The following is a 22,050-nucleotide window of genomic DNA, read 5'->3' on the forward strand; positions in this document are numbered from 1 at the left end:
TTCTCTCTGAGAATGTCAAAATTAAGTAATTTGATTGTATTTTTCTTATCATTTTGTATACAGTCTTTACATATGTTGGAAATTTATCCTTTATCAATTTTATCATCTGCAAATACTTTATGTTGTTCCATCACTTCCAGTTTAGTGTTGTTATGGGATTCCTGAGTGTGGAAACCAGTGTGTCTCTGATTCTTATGGCTTTTTTGGGCTGTTTTCCTTTTGTTGGTTTGCCCTTTCAAACTGCAAAGTGATAGGTTTTTAGCTTATTTATTTTATTTTGCTATATATTTAAAAAAAATGAACAAATCAACAAATTAAAACCTAGCCACTAGGGTAAATGTTAATAATTATACTGTCACTTATACCTGCCATGAGAAGGAAAATCAGTTTTCCTCCACAGAGTGACACTGAGTATATCAGTCATTGCACGACTGACCTCATGTTCAGGTTCAGGAGTAGGATAGGTGGGGCTGGTGTGTGTGTGTGTGTGTGTGTGTGTGTGTGTGTGTGTGTATACAGACAGGAGCTGGTGCAGACCTGTTTAGGCTCTGTGCAGACTGCCTCAGTCTCTGTGAGTTCACATGAGCTTTGTTCAGGGGATTTAGCAGGCCTTTTTTATCATGATGTACTTATTTCACTCTGGATCTTTTTTCTTTCTGCCTCCTCTTCTTTGGGGTTCTCTGAGCTCTGAGTGGAAGGATTTGATGGAGCCATCACATTGAGGGCTGAATGTTCCAAAGTTTCTCTTTCTCTAAGTAATGAATGGCTGTAGGTTGTTGTATGATATTATTTTAAGGTGTGTTACTTTTGTTAATGTTTCATTTGTTTCACCCGGTGAAGCTATGTTACTTTGCCTGTCTAAAACACCTAAGACCTAATAAAAAGCTGAATGGCCAATAGTAAGCAAGAGAAAGGATAGGTGGGGCTAGTAGGCAGAGAGAAGGAGAAATCTTGGAGGAAGAAGAAAAAAGGAAAAGAACAAGGAGAGGAGAATGCTAGGGGTCAGCCACTCAACTACCTAGCAGACAGAGTAAGATTGAAAGCAATATATACTGAAGTAAGAAAAAGAAAAAAAACACAAAGGCAAAAGGTAGATGGGATAATTAAAGTTAAGAAAAGCTGGTATGAAACAAGCAAAGCTCAAGGCCTAGCATTTATAATTAAGAATAAACCTCCATGTATGATTTACTTGGGAACTGGGTGGCAGTCCACCAAAAAATAAAAAAAAAATAAGAACAGTAGGTGTCTATATTTGTTCCCACCTCTGAAGATGGCTAAGCAAGACACTGATCTATAAGTATAGCAGAATGCCATTAGCCGTCATTTTATCATTACATTTCTTTTTGTCTTTTTTTTAAAGATCTGTATTATTTGCTTTTCCCATGGGTCCCTTGGTTATCTATTCCCAGGTTCTTGGTTACCCAAGCAGTATCTGGCATGGATTACATCTCTAGAATGGGCCCTAAATTAAACCAGTTATCGGTTTGTTACTTCTACAAGCTTTGTGCCACAATTACCCTAGCATCTCTTGTAAGTAGTAAACCATTACAGATAAAGGTTTTGTGCTTAGCTTTGTTTTTATGTTTCTCTTTTGGTAGCATTCAGAGTAACTTCCTGTACCAAAGATTCTGGAATGTAGGGTTGAAGGCTCTATGTAGGTATCAGCTCCATATTCAATATAGGTTTTGCCTTCAGCAATGATGTCTTGTTGTCTGTCATTTTGTAGAGGGGAACCTATAACCTTGTCAACAGCCTGGGTTGTTTGGGGATTCCCTTGATGGTCTCTTTGGCCAACAGTTCAAGTATATGTAACCCGATCCTGGTACTGGAAGTCTCAGGGGCTGAAAAAAGGTGGTGAGTTTGCATTTTGTCACCCTATTCTTTGACAATTTCATTTAGATCACCTTCATATATGTGTATATTCCGAAAAATTTTTTTATCATATCAGATATCCATACCACCTCTCAAACAGCCCTTAATTTTAGTTGTTTCCTACCATATTTCCTCCTATTATCCCTATTCTCCTCCTCTTCTCTACATAATAGTTTGCATTCCAGCCCCCTTTCCATCCATATCTATCTATCTATCTATCTATCTATCTATCTATCTATCTATCTATCTATCTTATACTTACCTAGTTCCTTACTCTATACTTACCATCTGTGGTTCTGTGGGTTGGTGTCTGATTCTCAAAGACGTCATATGTGTCTTTCTGGGTCTGTCATACCTCATTCAGGATGATTATTCTAGTTCCAAGCATTTGCCTGCAAATTCCATGATACCATTTTTTTTAGAGTTGGGGAGCTGAGTAATACTCGATTTGTAAATGTAACACATTTTCTATCTACATGCCTGTGGTGAGGGACATTTACGTTATTTCCAATTTCTGAATATTATGAACAGAGCAACAATGAACTAAGTGGAGCAAAAATCTCTGTGGTATGATGAAACTTTCTTTGGGTATACCCCTGTGGTGGTTTCATAACAATGGCCCCCAAAGGTACTGACACTATTAGGACATGTGGTCTTGTTGGAGGAAGTTTGTTACTGCCTAAGTGGGCTTTGAGGTCTCATATATGCTAAAGCCATGCCCAGTGACACAGACCACTTCCTGTTGCCTGCCTATCCAGATGTAGGACTCTCAGCTCCAGCACTATGTTTGCCTGCATGTCACCATGTTGCCCTATGAAGATAATGGACTAAACCTCTGAAAATGCAAGCTACCACAATTTAAATGTCTCTCCTTTATAAGAGTTTCTGTGGTCATGGTGTCTCTTCACAGTAATAGAAACCCAAAGTAAAACAATGCTTAAGAATGGTATTGCTGGATCTTGAGTTAGATTGATCCCTATCTTCAGAGAAAATGTCCCACTGATTTCCATAGTGACTATATGAGTTTTTACTCCCACCAACAACAGATGAGTGTTCTTCTTACTCCACATACTTGCCTGAAGTGCTATCATATGTTCTGTTGATTTTAGCCATTCTGACTAAAAGACATTCCAAAGTAGTTTTGATTTTCATTTTCTTGATGGCTAAGGTTATTGAACATTTCTTTAAGTGTTTCTCAGACATTTTAATTTCCTCTTGATAATTCTCCATTTAGATCTATACCTAATTCGTTTTTTATTTTATTAATGCTTGTTTTTTTAATTAAGAAAATTTTTTCATTTATTTTATACATCATTCAAAGATCCCCCTCTTCTCTCCTCCTGCCCCCAGCCTCCCCCTCCCAACACACCCCCCACTCCGTCCCACAAGAAGGAAAGACCACCCATGGGGAGGCACATCCAATAAAGGCAAGTCCAAGCCCTTCCCCCTGCCTCAAGGCTGCAGGACGTGTCCCATCATAGACAGTGGGTTCAAAAAAGCCCCCTCATGTACCAGGGATGGATTCTGATCCTACAGCCAGGGGGCCCCCAAGCAGATCAAGCTACACAACTGTCTTGCCATGCAGAGGGCCTAGTCTAGTCCCGTGCAGGCTCCACAGCTGTTGATCCAACTTTCATGAGTTCCCACTAGTTTGGTTTGGTCATCTCTGCAGGTTTCTTCATCACGATTTTGATGCCCCTTGCTCATAGAATCCCTCTTCTATCTCTTTGACCAGACTCTTGGAGCTCTAGCTGGTGTTTGGCTGTGGATCTCTGCATCTGCTTCCATCAGTCACTGGAGAAAAGCTCTGTGATGACAGTTAGAATATGCACCGATCTGATCACTGGGGTAAGCCAGTTCAGTTCAGGCACCCTCTCCACTATTTCTACTAGTCCAAGCTGAGGTCATTCTTGCGGATTCCTGGCAACTTCCCTAGCACCAGGTTTCTTTCTCTCTATTCCCAAGATGTCTCTCTCTATCATGGTATCTCTTTCATTGCTTTCCCACTCCATCCCTGTCCCAGCTCAACCACCCTATTCCCTTATGTTCTCATCCCCTACCCCCTACCCTCCATTGCCCACCCATCATCCCTAGTTTACTCATGGGGATCTCATCTATTTCCGCTTCCCAGGGTGATCCATGAATCCCTTTTTTGATCTTCCTTGCTAGCTAGCTTCTCTGGAGTTGTGGGTTGTTGTCTGGTTATCCTTTGCTTTATATCTAGTATCCACTTATGAGTGGGTACATACTATGTTTGTCTTTATGAGTCTGGGTTACCTTGATCAAGATGATATTTTCTAGTTCCATCCACTTGCCTGCAAATTTCATGGCGTCATTGTTTTTCTCTGCTGAGTAGCACTCCATTGTGTATATGTACTACATTTTTTAATCCATTTTTTTCAGATGAGGGGCATCTAGGTTGTTTCTAGGTTTTGGCTATTACAAATAATGCTACTATGGACATAGTTGAGCGTATGTCTCTGTGGTATGACTGAGCATTCCTTGGGTTTATGCCCAAGAGTGGTATGGCTGGGTCTTAAGGAAGATTGATTCCCAATTTTCTGAGAAATCACCACACTGATTTCCAAAGTGACTGTACAAGTTCACACTCCCACCAACAGTGCAAGAGTGTTCCCCTTGCTCCACACTCTCTCCAACATAAGCTGTCTGCAGTACTTTTGATTTTAGCTATTCTGACAGTTGTTAAGATGGTATCTCAGAGTCGTTTTCTCTCTGATGACTAAGGATTCTGAGCAATTCCTTAAATGTCTTTCAACCATTTGAAATTCTTCCTTTGAGAATTCTCTGTTTAGCTCTATAGCCCATTTTTTAAATTGTATTGTTCATTACAATTTTGATGTCTAGTTTCTTGAATTCTTAATATATTTTGGAGATCTGCCCTCTGTCAGATGTGGGGTTGGTGAAGATCTTTTCTCATTCTGTAGGCTGTTGTTTTGTCTTATTTACTTTGTCCTTTGCCTTACAGAAGATTCTCAGTTTCAGGAGGTCCCGTTTATTAATTGTTGTTCTCAGTGTCTGTGCTTCTGGTGTTATATTTTGGAAGTGGCATCCTGTGCCAATCTGTTCAAGACTACTTCCTACTTTCTCTTCCATCAGGTTCAGTGTAACTTGTTTTGTATTGAGGTCTTTGATCCACTTGGACTTGAGTTTTGTGCATGGCAATAGATATGGATCCATTTGCAATCTTCTACATGTTGATATCCAGTTAGGCCAACACCATTTGTTGAAGATGCTTTCTTTTTTCCATTGTACAGTTTTGGCTTCATTGTCAAAAATCAGGTGTTCATAGGTGTGTGTGGGTTAATGTCAGGTTCTTCAATTCAATTCCATTGGTCCACATGTCGATTTTTATGCCAATACCAAGCTGTTTTTTTTATTGTTTAATTGGCATTCTTTATTTCTTTTATGCCTTCTATAATACAGTACATATTGTCAGGTTCTCTTGTCCAGATGGGAGCTCCGGGCAGGATGGCAGCTGGGGGCTGGTCTCTAAGTCTCAGGAAGTGGCAGGGGTCTCTGGTCCAGATGGGAGCCCTATACCCAATTCTTATTTGAGTTGTTTTCTTGATATCTAGCTTCTTAAGTTCTTTATATATTTTGTATATTAGCCTTTAACTGGTTGTGTAGTTGGCAAAATATTTTTCCATTCTGTAGACTACTGCTTTGTCCAAATGATGATGCCATTTGCTGTGCAGATGTTTCTTATGTATTGTGCCATGTACTAGAAAGCTGGAATTTCATTTATTTAAAAATCTAGATTTTCAGTTTTTCAACAATTCCTCTTGTAAAATTTGTGGATTTTTTCATATAATTTCTTTGTGTTCTTTCTTAAGAAGGATATATATATATATATATATGCAAACATTTATTTAAGGATATCTCAATTTTCCTCCAGCAGTCATGATACTTAAAAAATGTTTAATGTAGCTGAGGAAATATTTCTTCTCAAGCAAGTGTGAGGACCTGTTCCCAGCAGCCACATCAAAAGCTTGAGATTTTATCTAACCCAAGAGAGAATGGCAAGTATTAATAAAACAATCATCATCAAATGTTGGAGACAATGTAGGAAAAAGAAAAATCCCTTTCACTTTTAGTGTGTAGGCAAACAGGTTAATCCCCTGTGGAAATAGGTATGGAGAATCCTGAAAATCAGTAAGTGTATCTACCATATGACCCAGCTATACCATTCCTTAACATCTGTCCAATGGCACTATCATCCTCCTCTATGTATACTTGCTCAGCCATGTTTATTTCTGTAATTATTTACAGTAGCTAGAAAATGGAAACCACCTAAAAGTTATTAACCTGAATAATGTATAGTAAATATATTTAAAATATGCACTATGGAATGCTCTTCAGCTGTGAAGACAAATGAAATTTTTACATAAATGAGTTGAACTGTTAAAGATCATTTAGAATGAGGTAACCTAGACACAGAAGGAGAAATGTTACATGCTCTACTTCAGCAGAGGCACATAACTCTATGTCTCAGATGTCATATTTCCCAACACGTGGAATTTCAAAGTTCTATTGATTTAGTTTTAGACAGTCTAGGTGTTATGTTACTAAGTATATATACTTCTGTTTCCCAATAGTTCACTCCAAAACATTGTTTTTCACAGCTAATATCTTCATCTTATTTGAAACCATAACATACAGTATCTGCTTTGAAAACTTAATTTTAGAAATTACAAAGGATTTGGGGCTGGAGGTAGCTTAGTGAATAAGTGCAAACGCTGTTTTTGTAGTGGAAACACACATGGCAATTCACAACCATTTATGACTCCAGTTCCAGGGGATATGGTACCCTCTTATGACCCCTTAGGACCAGTCACCTAAATGGAATGTATACATACAGGCAAACACTAATACATAGAAAAATATAATGAACAAATCTAAAGATTAAAAATGAAACAAATATTTTCAAAATTACAGCAATGTATTTATAGTAACTGATTTACCTATTTATAATTAAAGATAAATACATAGTTTAGCATGTTTATTTATAAAAATCTTGTTTCAAATTAATTGATAATCACCTAATTTGGTGAGTTTAGTTTATTATCTGTAAAAGAGGACTTTATGATTTTACTCAGTACAGATATTACCCCTTTCTGCTACTAACAGTATAAATTATGAAAAACTAAAGAAAATTCAGAAACTATTCTTTTATTTGCTTTCATATCCATATATAGTATATGGAAAGCACATGAGAGTCAAGTTGGTACATACTAAGAGCTCCATATTTGCTAGCATTTGTTAAAATAAAAAGGAAGTTATTGGTAACTTCTGAAGTTGAACGATGACAATGGAATAGAAATTATATTACTACTCCCTATCTAAGTCTTGAGCTTGAATCTTGGCTTGGAAGTATGAATAGTAGCCTGAAATAATTCTCTAAGCTTTACTGGATTTTATATTTAAACATGCTGTGATATTGAAAATTAGCTAGCTTTAAATTTGAATGATGTCTACTGTAGTAAAATAAAGTAAAGGTATAATATACAGGTTTATACTTTGTGACTCATAATCACAAAATGCTTTTAAAAACATGATTATTTTTCTCTTGCATACCTTAGCTGCTAAATAATCACACAGATGTACAAAAACTGAACAGTTCTGCCAACCAGCCATTCAAAAGCACTCGGGCTTTCTTAGGTATTGTTTCAATTGCTTTGATACCATTTAACTTCCGTAACAAAAGTTTCCATTTGAATATATTCAAATTATACAGTCAAATTGACATGTCTTAAACTTATCTGAGAAGTAAGCCTCAGTGTGGAAGTGCCTGGATCAATAGGCCTACAGGTATGATTGAGGGCATTGTTGGCTTCTGAAGTGATACAGGAGGGTCCAGCCTACTGTGGGTGGCACCATTTCCTAGGGATGCTGGAGTATGCATGACTATGAAAGGTAAATTGCAGATAACAAACAAGCCATCATCCATTCATTCTCTATTTCAGATTGTGGCTGCTATGTGATTAGCTGCTTCCGTTCTTGACTTGGCTACACGACTTTCATAGTTTCAAGAGACAGTTGCAGATAGGCCTCTTCTAAGAAAACCAGTGTAGCTCGCAGAGTGGCTATTAACGTGATGCCTCGGACCATAGGGACTCTGCTGAGCGATTTCAAATGAAAAAAAGGGGTCTTATTAGCTCTAAGTGCCTGGCTTCCTTTCAAGGAATTGTTAAAGATGAATGAACAAGTTCCTCTTGCTCAGAAAAAGTAACAAATTAAATTTGTATGATGTTAAATCTCCCTTATGAAAACAAGTGAGATCTAAATCTCACCTGTTAAGTCATGTGACTGTGGTTGCATATCTGGCTCCTGGGATAGTGATGTTATCTCTATCTATCATCCTGACTCTCCACAAATTACACTTATCCCTTTAACATTGAGGTCAGTGACTTTGCTCCATTTACCTTTTTCCACCCAAATTTCTCCTCTTAAAGATTTTTCCATAGGAATTTCACAAACTACAAATTATTTTGAAAAGACTTCTCATATTTTTCATTGATCAAATTTCTAATGCATATGATTACTGAATTTATATGTGAAATATGCAGTGCTAGAATATAGAAAAGAAAAAAATCAGAGACATTTTTATTACTTCTGTTGTTTTGAGATTATAATATCATTACATTAATTCTTCATTGTCCATACTTCCTTCAAACCCTCTCATATTCGTTCCCATGCTCTCTTTGAAATTCTTGACCTCTTTTTTCATTAATAGTTGTTACATGCATATGTATATACATGTATACTGTTAAATGCAACCTGTTCAGTCTACATAATATTACTTACTTCATTTCTAATAGTCTCTGTGCTTGGTAAATGCATTTAATTATAAAACTTATTAAGGTTATGTTTATCTCTAAGAGTATTCTTATTCTAAACTAAAAAAAAAAATGGAAGTAAATAGAACATTGATTGCAGGAGACATAGGATTCCTGACAGCACAGCAATAAATTTTTTATTCTTAGGGAACGGTTTTATGGAAGTAGAATATACTTTATTGTTAGTGAATACCAAGATTTCCTGTTAGTGTTAAACAGCTATAGTAAAACATTTCTAACAAACAACTCTACCAGATACTTATCCTGCTACTTATCATTAATCATAATTGTTGAAAATTTAAGAGTAGATATTATTTCAACACTTTGCCATACTAAGAAGAAGAATTAAAACAATGCTAGGAATGGGTTACTGTTGTTAGTCAATTGCTTTCATTGATTCTCAAACATTACAAGCTATCATCATTGTTCTTGGTTTTATCCCTCTCCCATTACTTAAATATAAGACCCTGCAAGGCATATAACTTCCCACTGGGACCAAACATCCTACAATCTCTTTGTTCTCTGCCCCATGGGCAGTTTCATGTCTGTTTTAATCAGCATCTACTACAAATAGAAACTTATCTGATGAGCATTGAAGCATACATTAATCTCTAGGTATAATGAAAAGTCATTAGGATTAAATTTAATACTATGTCCATTAAGCAAAATAATAGTGATAGTTTCTTTTGTGTGGACTATGATTGGCCTGACTATAGTTCCAAGTATGTATTTCATCTTGATGTGTGAGACTTAAATCCAATTAGAAAGTGGTTGGTTGCCCCAAGGATGTTCATGCTACCATTCACCACCAGTGAGCATGTTCTGACAGACTAGTCATTACTGTTGCTCTCAATGTTCACAGGAGGATAATATAGGTGATCATATTTCTTCTCTAGTAGCACCTCCTGACACCACAGAGGCTATCTAGTAAGAATGAAACTTCCATGTAGTTACCAGCCCAATATCTCCATGATGTATAACTCAAGTTTGTGGTATCTTCAGCAATAAGCACTAATAGAGGATAACCAATAACAATGGCTATAGCCTGTAATGTTTTGGTATCTATGGAAATCTAACGGGCCAACAACTCTAAAAGAGGTAACACATTCTTGACACTAGGTTGTTTTACTTTGCTTATGTTAGTTTGCATCTATGTCTATCTTGTCAAAGTAGCATTCTAAAAGAATTATTACTGTTTTGTTTATCTATTACTGAATTACTTAATGTAGATTATTTTCCAGATTGATTGATTTTAAGTTTCGTATAAATTTGCTTTTATTTCCAATACTATGATTACAAAAGATATCATGTTTTGTTCCACTGAACTAACTCCTTAATCTGTGCTATGCAGTACATATATGATATAATGCTGCATGTGTATATCCAACAGCAGCAACAATAGAAGACAAGTGATGTATTGCTTATTCCATAATTTTGTGTTGTGCATTTATTTATTCAAGTTGTATTTATACCTTTTACTATTTCTTTAGTTGAGCATAGAATATCCTTGCCACAGGTCATCCTTTTTTTGAAAGCCCCAACTTTAATTTAAAAGAAAATATTTCAGCCAATTAAAGACATGCTGAATATTTTTAAATATCACTTTAAAGTCATAAATTTCATTATTCTGATGGTTGCAATGTTTTATAAATTTCTTATATTTTAGTTTATATATATATATATTGTGGGAATAGGTGCTTTTTAAGATGTATGTTAATACTATTTGATAAACTAAACTAATTTAAGAAAATTAAGTAAATATACTAATTATCATATGTCATTGCTTTAATGTCTCTTAAGTGGGTATTAGAATTTAAATGACAAAAGAGCAATATTGAAATATGACTCCATGTAGCAGAAATTAAGTTCTGAGTGATTATAGGGTTATTGCCATTGTAAATGGACAGATTTGACTTCATTCTGTCTCTTTATTCTTCCTTCATGTAGCATGTGGTGTCATTCGTTTTTTTTTTCTCTAAAGAAATGTGTGAGTACAGGTGATATTTCCTATTTCCATAGCACACTCAGGGTATCATTTTTATGATAGCATTTAGCTACTCAGATCTATTTGATATTCAACACCCTAAGTTTCTAAGTGTAAGTCTGTTATTGTTCTGACTCTTTAAAAACAACTGTATCTCAAATATCTTAGCAATACAGAATGTATTTTGGTACTGTTGGTAAGACAGACACCATAGGAAGACCATGCTATCCTCTCACTAATGAACTACCTATAATTCCAGGTAAAAACTGCAGTCTTGCTAAATACTCATTTCCATTAAAGCTATATCCAAGTGGAGCAACTATGGATTTCCTGGTGAGTATAGATTATTTTTCCTATTTCTATTTCATGATCTTTGAAAAGCAGCTACTATTAACATGTGTCATTAAAAGAATAGAAGGCCATGCTTTTACTGATGTCAGAGGAATATTTTCATAATTCCTTTGAGATTTCTTGTAGGAAGTAGACCATTTCTACCTCATTTTTGTCTCATTCAACCATTGTTTTATTAAATATGCATTGAAGGATAAATTACATTGTACTGGGAGTATATATAATGCAATATTTTTTGTTTTTCTTTACAAGTGATATCAGTTTTGAATTCTGGAGGTTCTTTAAGTTGGTCTTCTTTCCACTTCATCTATTCCTATGTGGCTCTGTCTTTTATTTTTATTTTTGGACCGAATTTCCTATTTGTCTCCTGTCTGTTATTCTAAGTTACTATTGGTTATTCTAGTAAATTTCTTACTTCTCATGTAGAACCTATCATTCCTCCAAAAAACCATCTCTTTCTAATGTGGAAAGCTGTCACTTACTCTTGAAAATATAGAGCTTTTTAAAAAAAACACCAGATTCATGTCTCCAAGAAACTGAAGCATAATAATAGGTGCATGGCCTCAGAGACAGGTGAGGAGTTATAGAAAGAAACGCAGGTACAAAAGGAGTCTGTGATCAGATGGGAACCAGAAATATCTGAGACTGGAAGTGTATGAGAAGCAGAATCCTAACAATGAATGCCTGTTGACAAAGAGGAACGGGTACAAACGTCCTAATAATATTGTAAATATGACCCAGGCTAATACTCCTAGCAATAGTGGAAAGAGTATCTGAACTGGCCTACCCTGGTAATCAGACTGGTAACTACCCTAATTGTCACCATAGAACCTTCATCTAGTAACTGATGGGAACAGATGCAGAGATCCACAGCCAAGCACTAGACTGAGCTCTTGAGAGTTCAGCTGAAGACAGGGAGGAGGGATTATGTGAGCAAGGGGCATCAAGATCATAACAGGGGAAGCCACAGGTGATACAAGCTCCTGGGAGCTAATGAACTCTAGGCTGACAGATAGAGAGCCTGCATGGGACTAACCTAGGACCTCTGCACATGGGTGACAGTTGTGTAACTTAGTCTGTTTGTGGGGCTCCTAGCAGTGGGACTAGGATCTATCCCTGGTGCATGAGCTGTCTATTTGTAACCTGTTCCCTATGGTGGGATGGATAGCCTAGCCTTGATGCAGGGGGAGGAGTTTGGTCCTGCCTCAACTTGATTTGCCAAGCTTTGTTAACTCCTAAGCAAGGCCTTACCCTTTCTGAATGGAGACAAAGGAGGAGGAGTGGATGGGGGAGGGGTAAAAGGAAGGTAGGGAGAGGAAAAGGGAGGAGAGGAGTTGGTATCTAAAATAAATAAAAAAATTAATAAAAAAAGAGAAAAGATGAATATCCCTCAAATGTCTCAAAATACAGAACTTTCTACTTAGCTAAAACAAACCAACTAACAACAACAACAAAAAAAAAAATAGTGTGAAGGGGCTGGAAAGAAAGCTCCATGATCAAGACTACTTGCTGCTCTTCCAAAATTCACTTACCAAACCCAAATCTAGCTTTAGGGGATCTGATACCCTTTTCTTGCCTCTGTGAGCACTATCACATGCATGGTGTACATGCACACACACACTCAAACACACACACACACACACACACACACCTATACTCATACATGGGCCCTTCAGTACACATAAAATATTAAAATCTTACAATATATGCAATATGAAGTGTGATATTTGATATGTGTCTAGCAAGCTAGTGCTGGAGAATGACTACCTTTACTTTCTAGCTTAGTTAGAGGGGGTCTATTGAAGAATGATCATACCATTTGATCTCACTACCAGGATGAGCTGAGGCAATAAACGATTGCATTTCAAAATCTCAGTGCAAAGTGTTCTTCATGGAGTCAGTAGGCCACACCATAATGTCAGTATAAATTTGAAAACTGATTTTTGCTTTGGTGATAGCCAAATTCCTAAGCAAAAGTCTACTTGTTGGTGTGGTGGGAAACAGGGGGTGCATTACAGACAAATGTAGAGGGTGCTTCCACAGAAAGGCAAGTGGGAACATCTGTACAGGGATGTTCACAGTGGTTGTGTGGGAGACTGGATTTGTGTGAATCTTCAGATTGTCCCCATTCTCTTACATTAGTTTGGTCACTTTCTCTAAACAGATACTCAGAAATATTTAAATGCTGCATGTCACTCCATAAATAGTCCCCATACTCACAGGCACATTCACAGAGAGGATCAAGTTCCAGTGTTCACACACCTGAATGATTGTAGGCAGTCAAGAGTGGCTTGTAAGGAGACTTCTCTTTCTCAGTATCCCAATATCTCAAACACAGTTTGTAATTATAAATATTTCTGGGGTGACTCAATATTTGCTATGACTGACTATCAGGTATATCCATCCTCTCCTCTCCTCTCCTCTCCTCTTCTCTCTCCTCTCTCTCTCTCTCTCCATACACACACACACACACACACACACACACACACACACACAGACTTGGGACTGGGTAACTTACAAGAGGCTCTGATTCTCACTTTCTCAGCAGCCACAAGTTGCCATAGTCCTCCATTTTAGGGTAGGGACTTGTGAAATTTCTCTCACCTGCACTGGCATGTCAACTGGAATTGTCATTGTGCTACTATAATTTAGGTGACAATGCTGCTAAGATTTCAGGTGTGCAACTTTCCTGTCATCTGTAGAAGACATTCTGGCCCTCACCTCTTGCCATCTTTCAACTGTCCCTTCTGTTTCCTAGCCTTAGGTAAGGGGCTGTGCTGTAGATGTATTAACTGGTGATTTGTACTGCACAGCCAATTGTTCCTTGCAGTTTGACTAGTTGTGAATTAATGTAACAATCTCTCCATCTCCTGTAAAAAGAAGCTTCTTTGATATGGGGTGAAAGATGCTTATCTGTGGACAACAAAGTATGTAGACTCAGCTAGAAGTTATAGTGGTTTAGGAAAGTAGCAGTGGTAAATTCTCCTCTAGGGTCTGCGACCTCACAAACCACAGCTAGTGTGCTGTGTTTAGAGAATCAGGCAAGAATTTCATTCTTTTGAGCTGGCCATAAGTCCTATGAGATGGCTGTTGATTACCTTCACAGTATTTTGCCATTGTTGCCTCTATTGAGTGTCTTGCCATTCTGGTCGTTGGTATGGTTCAAAGGCTTTCCCTCTGGATTGGACAATGGATTGCTTTCTCCCTTGTCAGTCTTCATGGCACCATCAGATACTATGAGTGCTAATCTTCAGGGAGAAAGCTTCCAGGTCAGTTCCAGCTCAAATCTTCCAAGTCCTGTGTCCAAACTGTGTTGTCTTCAGAAACAGAGACTTACCTTCAAGTTTCAGGTGGCATTCATCAGGAATATGAATAGCCTATATTATCTTGAGAGTCTTTTCAATTCCGTTGGTGAACAACTGAATGTGGGAAGGGAATTTCATTCCCCTCACAATGTGTCCATCTCCTTGGCAAAGATTTGTTTTCCCATTTTTCATTTACTTTTTCTTTGATTATTTTGTTTGATTTGTATCAAGGTATTTAATTGTGTAAATATTTCAGACTCTTTTTTCCTCATTGTGGCTGCTGTTTTACTCCCCTTCACTGCATTCCTATTTATAACTTTGCAGATAAATGTTATCATTTTTCCTCTTTTGCTTTCATTCCTTTAATCTTTCTTTTTTTTTTTTGCTTTTATTTGTGATTTACTAGATGCTTGTATCTTGTCTGTTGTGTGGTGCTGCTACTGTGTTTGTTGTCTCCCTTCTGATCATATTCATGATATAGCTCTCAAGCAAAGAGTGCTCATTTACTCTCTCATAAAAACAGAAGGGTGCTTGGTGCCTGTGACACATGCCTTTAATCCCAGCACTCGGGAGGCAGAGCCAGGCAGATCTCTGTGAGTTCCCAGCCAGCCTGGTCTACAGAGCAAAGTCCAGGACAAGCACCAAAACTACACAGAGAAACCCTGTCTCGAAAACAAAACAAACAAAACAAAACAAAAACCAGAAGGGTTACCATCACACAAACTCATTGCTTGGAAAGAGAAAGTAGAGAAATCACAGGTATGTAAGCCAGACCTACAGTCTTTAATATACACAGAAAGAATTTCATGATTAAGTAAATATTTAATAAAACCTGTCATAGGTAAACTACATAATTTTGAGTTTCACATTCATAACCCAGGTTCAAGAAAAAATTATTCAATTGATATGGGTATCAAATTATATCAAACCACATGAATATATTATAATTATATGGTGTTTTCTTCCTATGGGCACTGTCTGAAGTTATTATAAAGACCACTGAAATAAAGGTGAAAAATAGAAAAGAAGAAAGCCCACATTCCTCAAATTCTACTACAATTTTTCCCACACTGTCTCAAGAATATAGTTTCCAAAATAATGAACAATAGTTATAGTAATACAAATATTAAGAAAAATTCACTAACAACAAAGAAGAAATATTTCTCTTATACTTAGTAATTTAGAGAAATGACTTTTAAAATGTTAAGTCTCGTTAATATCATGCAGCTTTAAAAAGTCAATTTATCTCTGAGAGTAAGTACGGGTTTTAAAACTTGAACGGAAGTGTGAGGCTTTGGCAGGGTAAGAAGTTGCTTTCCTTATAATAACTTCTAATTTCCTGACATCATCAGCAAATAGCTATTCGAGCACCTACTTAATCTCTTTAGAACATTTTTCTGATTATCTTGGTGACCAAAAATTTAGCCTGGAAATGTTCATTTGAATCATTATGTAAATTGCTTTATGAGAGAATATAACCTTATGTCCTTTTGATGAAAACAGAAATTGAAAAAGGCGATCTGGAATTAACAGTGTCTTCTAGGAACAGTCTCAAGTGGGTAAAAGAACAGGAGGGAGAGGGAGATCTGTTGTTTTATTATTGTATTTTTTTCTTATCATGCCTTTAAATATTTTTTTCACAATAAATTAATGTAAAATATTGGTTACCTGAGTAATTTTTGTCTTTGTGACCTGCTGCCATAAAAACAAGACAATTGTCCTTTTCTACTGGGTAATACAATAATGTTACTGAGATTATTCTGTTCATTGGAATCATTTATAATGAGTGAAAACCTGAATTTTAAAATTCCTCTGCATTTTTCATTAAAATTGTATTTTCCCATGGCATCTAAAGGAGTGAATATAACGATTTTGGCAATGAAGTCTGTATCCTGCCAAATCTGATTTTAAATATATGTGAATACTTTCAGAGTGGCTCTCTGATCCTGTTTCCTCTATTTGTTTTCCCATGCCTTATAACAGATATTTTGCAGAAAAAACAAAAAGCCTCTCTATATCCTGTAGCTTTGAAAGAAAGCAAGGTACTTTGCCTAAAGTATTCTTTTTAAATGTAATTAAGTATTATACTTTTTTGCGCCTTTCCTGGGACTCACTTGGTAGCCCAGGCTGGCCTCGAACTCACAGAGATCCGCCTGCCTCTGCCTCCCGAGTGCTGGGACTAAAGGCGTGCGCCACCACCGCCCGGCGTATTATACATTCTTACTCAGAGTAAAACCATTGCAGTTGATGGCCATATCTGCAACGGGATCACAGCTTGAATGTTGGCATTATTTGCCTGAAAAGTTCTCTGACTGGTAAAAGAAGAGTCTAGAATCTAATTGAGTAATTCAGTAGTAGATCACTTGATTAACATGGGAAAGGACCTGCATTATATCCTGGCACACATTACTCCCTAATATAGGAGGAAGCCACTTTCTTGATATACACTAATTACTAAGCGCTAAGGTAAATAAATAGAAATACTATATATTCCATTTCATATTCAGATAATTGCTTCAAGTCTTTCGTTTTGCATGCTTAACTTGAAGACAAGTGGAATCCAGGAAACTAGAAAAAAAGGCCTTTCATGGGAAAAGGCCTTTGTTTGTTTTGTTTTTAGAGGCATGTTATCTCTATGCAGGCCTGGATGTCCAGGAATTCACTCTGCAGACCAGGGTGGCCTTCAACTCGCAGAAATCAGCCTGCCTCTGCCTCCTGAGTGCTGCAATTAAAGGCGTGTACCATCACCACCCAGCTCTCATGGGGCATGTGAAGAGAGCAGACAGAGAAGATTGTGGGGGAAGAGAAAATGATGAGGTGGGAAACTGAAGGTGGAAAGGCTTAAACAGGCAGGGGTGAAGAGAAAGTCAACTCCAAATAAGTAGCTATGACAAGTCATATGGACTGCTACTATTGCATCATTCAACTTAAAGCAGGTAAGTGTAATGTTAAAAGAATACCCATTAAATGAAAGAAGAAAAGTGATACTACTGAGCGCTAAAGGATTAAGAAGGGATGGAGGGAACAGGAACAAAGAGAAGGCAGTAGGTGTGCTAAGCAAAACTGAGGCTTTATAACAAAACCATGAGATAATCTGCTAGTCAAGTAACCTAACTTCACAATACACCTTAACAGACTTACTATGGAGGGATGGACACCAGTGCTCTAGAAGATACAGTTTATTAAAGGTAATTGCAGCAACAGGCCTGGGATACTTCTCTGTAAGTTATTAGTCATAGAGTAACCAGAAGAGGGCTCCATAAAAACACACGGTCTTGTCATCACCTTTAGTTACTATAAAGTATGACTCTACTCAGGAAGATACCACATGAAGCATGAAGATGTAGAGGAATAAATCTTAAGCCAATTGGAGAAGAAAAGACATTAAAGGAGTGACACAACATGGAACCCTACATGCTGCTGTAATGACCTGCAAGGCAAGATGTGCCAAGATCAGGTAGAGTTTGTGAATACGTCCAAGCTAAGCAGTCTGCATTGCCGTCTGTAGCGTAGGATATGTAGAGTGGGACAATAAATTTGCAAGATGCTTTTCTGTTGTATGCGAGCAAAGAGTTGTTTTTTTAACATGCCTAAGTAGTTGAAAACAAGTGAAAAGGATGAATTATATTTGAAAAATATTGTGTGTGTGTGTGTGTGTGTGTGTGTGTGTGTGTGTGTGTGTGTGTGTTGGGGTGTGTTGTGCTATGTGCACCTGAATACAGGTACCAGTGGAGGCCAAAGAGTATGCTGGATTCCCTGCAGCTGAAGTTACAAAAGGTTTTGTGGCATGCGAACAAGGATGCTAGGGATCAAACTTGGGTCCACTGCAAAACCAGAGCCATCTTCAGCCCCATGACATCATCTTAGCATGTGAAAATTAAGTGTGATTCAAATTGTAATGTCCATAAAGCTTTACTGGACCATGCCCAAATTCATTTCTTTCCATAACCCATGCCTACATGGCTGGGTTTCTTTTCTTATTTTTTAAAAATTATACTATCATAGTAAATTTGAGTAATTTAACCGAAATATTTGTCTCTGCAAGTTAAAAATAGTTACCTTGTTGATCCTTACAGAAAGTTCCAGAACCCCCTACCTTCCTCCCCACTTGACTAGTGATTCTGGATTTTTGCTCAAACTATTATCATTTCCAGTTGACATTTCATTGAGTTAGCTTAGCAGACAGAGAAGCTGGTATGAAGTCCTGATGTAGAAGAGCTTTATATTTGGACTTGTTTCTGCAGAAAAAAAGCAGAAACATCAAGATCTTTAGGTTTCCTTTGGTTATGCATTGACAAGGCACCCTATCTACCCCTAGTTTTTTGAACAATATCTAGATTGTGTTTACAGAAAAAAGTTTTTCCAGAAATATCATCAGTATTCCTCCAATTACTGTCTTAGACTCCAAACCTTTGTAAATATTGAGGAATTCATTAGGCTTCTTTTTCATCTAACATGTCACACTGTTGAATGAAAACTCTTCCCTCTCAGATAATTATTCTATTCCTGAAAATAAAGCATATATCAGAAAAAGCATATAACAACTCCCAGAATAGATACAAGTACAAAAAACTTGAGTCAATTTGCCTAGAAGGACCCTGACAGAACATATAGAACTCTTACTTTGTATGACTACACTGTCTTTAAAAGTTTCTTTTAAAACTATGTTTCTCTAGTGTAGCATCACATTTAAAAGTAAATTTGCTGGGCAACTTAGATACTTTCAAGTAAATGATTTGTGAATCGGGTCCAAGTGTTAATCCAAGCTTTAATATTTCTAATTAATTAACTTTGGCTACAGCAGCAATAAGCTGAAATGCAAGGGATTACTGAATGACTTATCTGAGAATAAAACAAATCCATTATTTGAACAAAATATCTTGAAAATGGTTGCCTGAAACCTATGAAAGCTTTGGAGCATGTTGATATAAAAATCATTCTCAAAAGCCATTTAATTCCCTTAAGGTGCTAAAATCCACTCAGCTTTAAAGAAAACCTCAAACTTTAAATACTTAGAGATTAACTTCCTTGTCTCAAACACAAACCATCGTTTCTAGTGTTTGAACAGCTACTGAAGTAGAATACTTATGCAAAATAGGGTAGACATCACTTTCTAAAGGAAAGTGTGTTGACTGGGTTGGGTAATTGCTGTCTCCTTTCTTCCTTTTCCTCATTCCTCCCTCCCTCCCTCCTCCCCTCCCTCCCTCCCTCCTTCCCTTTCACCCTCCCCCCTTCTCTCTCTATCTTTCTTTTTCTCCTTTCTTCCTTCTTTCTTTCTAATGATTTCTTTATAATATTTTGAATAGAGAAATTACTTCATATTTAAAGAAAAGACACACCAGTGGAAAAAATCAAAAAGTTTTATTTAACAAAACATGCATGCAAATGAACTCATTATTCAGGTGATTTTATATTGACTTTAATTTTGTACTTTGAGTTTATAAAGAGAACTAATTTTGAATGTACATATGTAACATCTAGGCAATCTTCAATTGTATGTGCAATGGTTTCTCATGCTTTCACTGGAAATTCTAGTGGGAAATTTTAGTGGAAATGCATTCTAAAGTCTCTTCTGCCCTACAGTTAATTTAACAAATGTAATTTTGATTTATTCATAGAATTACATTTTATTAAAATCATTATTTCAGTAAATATAAAATATTTCAATGCATATCTTTCACTGTTAAAATTAATGATAAACAATCATCTTTATAATAGACATGATATTTTTACATATATACACATAATTTTTGAATTAACAGTTACTTATGAGAAACCACTTTTGAGAAAATATTAAAAAGTTACATTCTATGTGTTTTGATAAAACCACTTAATGAAGAATATATTCAATGGTTAGTCATGCAAATAATTTCTATGACCTACCTTATGAAAATTGCTATTTTTATATTTCTATATAAAGAATATTTTAGTAAATATAGCATATAGATGAAGTTTTCTTTTATTGAAAATAGATTTTTCATACATTATATTCTTATATATATATATAGATGCTGGAACTCTCAAATGAGAATTTAAATGAAAATAAATAAGTTGAATAGTATCATGAAAGTGCATGCAATGTATATGCTCAGATTCATAATTTTAGAATAGAAATGGACTATAACAAAAAATCCAAAGTCAAGCATGAGTAAAAGACTGCACATAAAATCAGTTGATAGGAAAAAGGGCCATGAATTAGAAAGAACAAAGAGGGACATATGTGAGGGTTTGGAATATGTAAAGCAAAGTGAATAATAATGTAATTACACTGTAATTTAAGAACATAAAATAATTTATATCTTTTCAGATTTTTAAAAAAACAGCACAGAGTTAAAAATAAGAAAAATAGAATATTTCTCCAATGAAGAAGAGTAAAATCAATAAGAACCAAATGTTTGAGAATTGAAATATTTATTGTAAAAGTCAAACAACAGATTTACAAAGCTCAGAAAATCTTAATGAGGATAGTAGAAAATTTCAGTTGCAACTGATATGTATAGATCTAATTAATCAATATTATTTTCTCCCAATTAATTTGTATATTTAGCATGATTCATATATTTAATATGTTGTATTTTTTAAATCTTATATTTTCATTTCAATTTTCATTTCGGGGTAATACATAGGAATCAATAAAGTCAAAATTTTATAGAACAGAAAAGGGCACTGATGACCCATGCAAGTTTGAAACAAAATGCATTTGGAGTTTTCCCAACTTGACAATAGCAGCTAGACAGAGCTGCAACTTTAGACAAGCCATAATGAATGTAAATAAAGAGAATGTGACTATGAATGCACATACACATGTGTTACTCAAATCTTATAATAAAAAATCCCAGTACCACATATTGGGATAAATGCTGAAAGATCAGAGAGACAAAGGAACAAGCCACAGTCACCACCTCTTACCTCACCAACTCGTCAGCCTGAAAAAGCCTCTAGTTCCCTCTCCTCATGTCTTACATACCTTTCTCCACTCAGCTATCACTTCCTGGAATTAAAGACCTATGTGCTTCCAAAGCAAAGGCAGGAGATCTCAAGTGCTGGGATTAAAGGTGTGTGATTGAAAAGTACTTGGATTAAAGGTATGTGCCACCACTCCCTGGCTATGTTTCTCTCCTAGACTGAGTCAATCTCATGTAGTTTAGGGTGGCTTTGAACTCACAGAGATCCAGACGGATCCCTGAGTCCTGAGAGCTAGGATTAAAGGTGTATGTCAATACTCTGTGGCCGCTATGTTTAATCTAGCGGCTTGTTCTGTTCTCTGATCTTCAGCCAAAGTTTATTAGGGTATACAACATCACTACATTTCCCCCTTTTTTTTGTCTAAGATAATAAAAGAAGATTATAATTAACATAAGAAAAACTATAAACAATAAGTACCATAAGTATATACAATATATACAGTCAAGAATTACATTAACAATGTCCAGTTCATAAACATTTGACAAATGCAGAGAAAAATACTCCATTATCTATCCTATTTTGGTGAGTCCAAAATGTTGTACCTAATTCACTGTCTACCCTAACTTGTATTACCAACCAAATACTATGTTTTGATGTCTTTCAAAAATACATTTTACACATCTTTAGTGAGTTTCTTTTCTAAATTTGTTAACAAGGAAAACCATAAATATCTAGTCTTCAACTCCATCAGAGACCCAAGAAGAAACTATTATTA

At 36.2% G+C, this 22,050-nt stretch overlaps 1 long non-coding RNA gene across 1 annotated transcript; it reads left to right on the plus strand.

The window, feature by feature from the left end:
* The first annotated feature begins 14,138 nt into the window (after positions 1–14,138).
* LOC131912354 (uncharacterized) lies at positions 14,139–21,455 on the plus strand. Its single transcript, XR_009379603.1, has 3 exons — positions 14,139–14,333; positions 17,661–17,826; positions 21,351–21,455. It is a non-coding gene; the product is annotated as an uncharacterized LOC131912354 (long non-coding RNA).
* The last annotated feature ends 595 nt before the right edge of the window (positions 21,456–22,050 follow it).

This window comes from Peromyscus eremicus, chromosome 6 (genome assembly GCF_949786415.1).
Source record: "Peromyscus eremicus chromosome 6, PerEre_H2_v1, whole genome shotgun sequence".
Taxonomy (NCBI): domain Eukaryota; kingdom Metazoa; phylum Chordata; class Mammalia; order Rodentia; family Cricetidae; genus Peromyscus; species Peromyscus eremicus.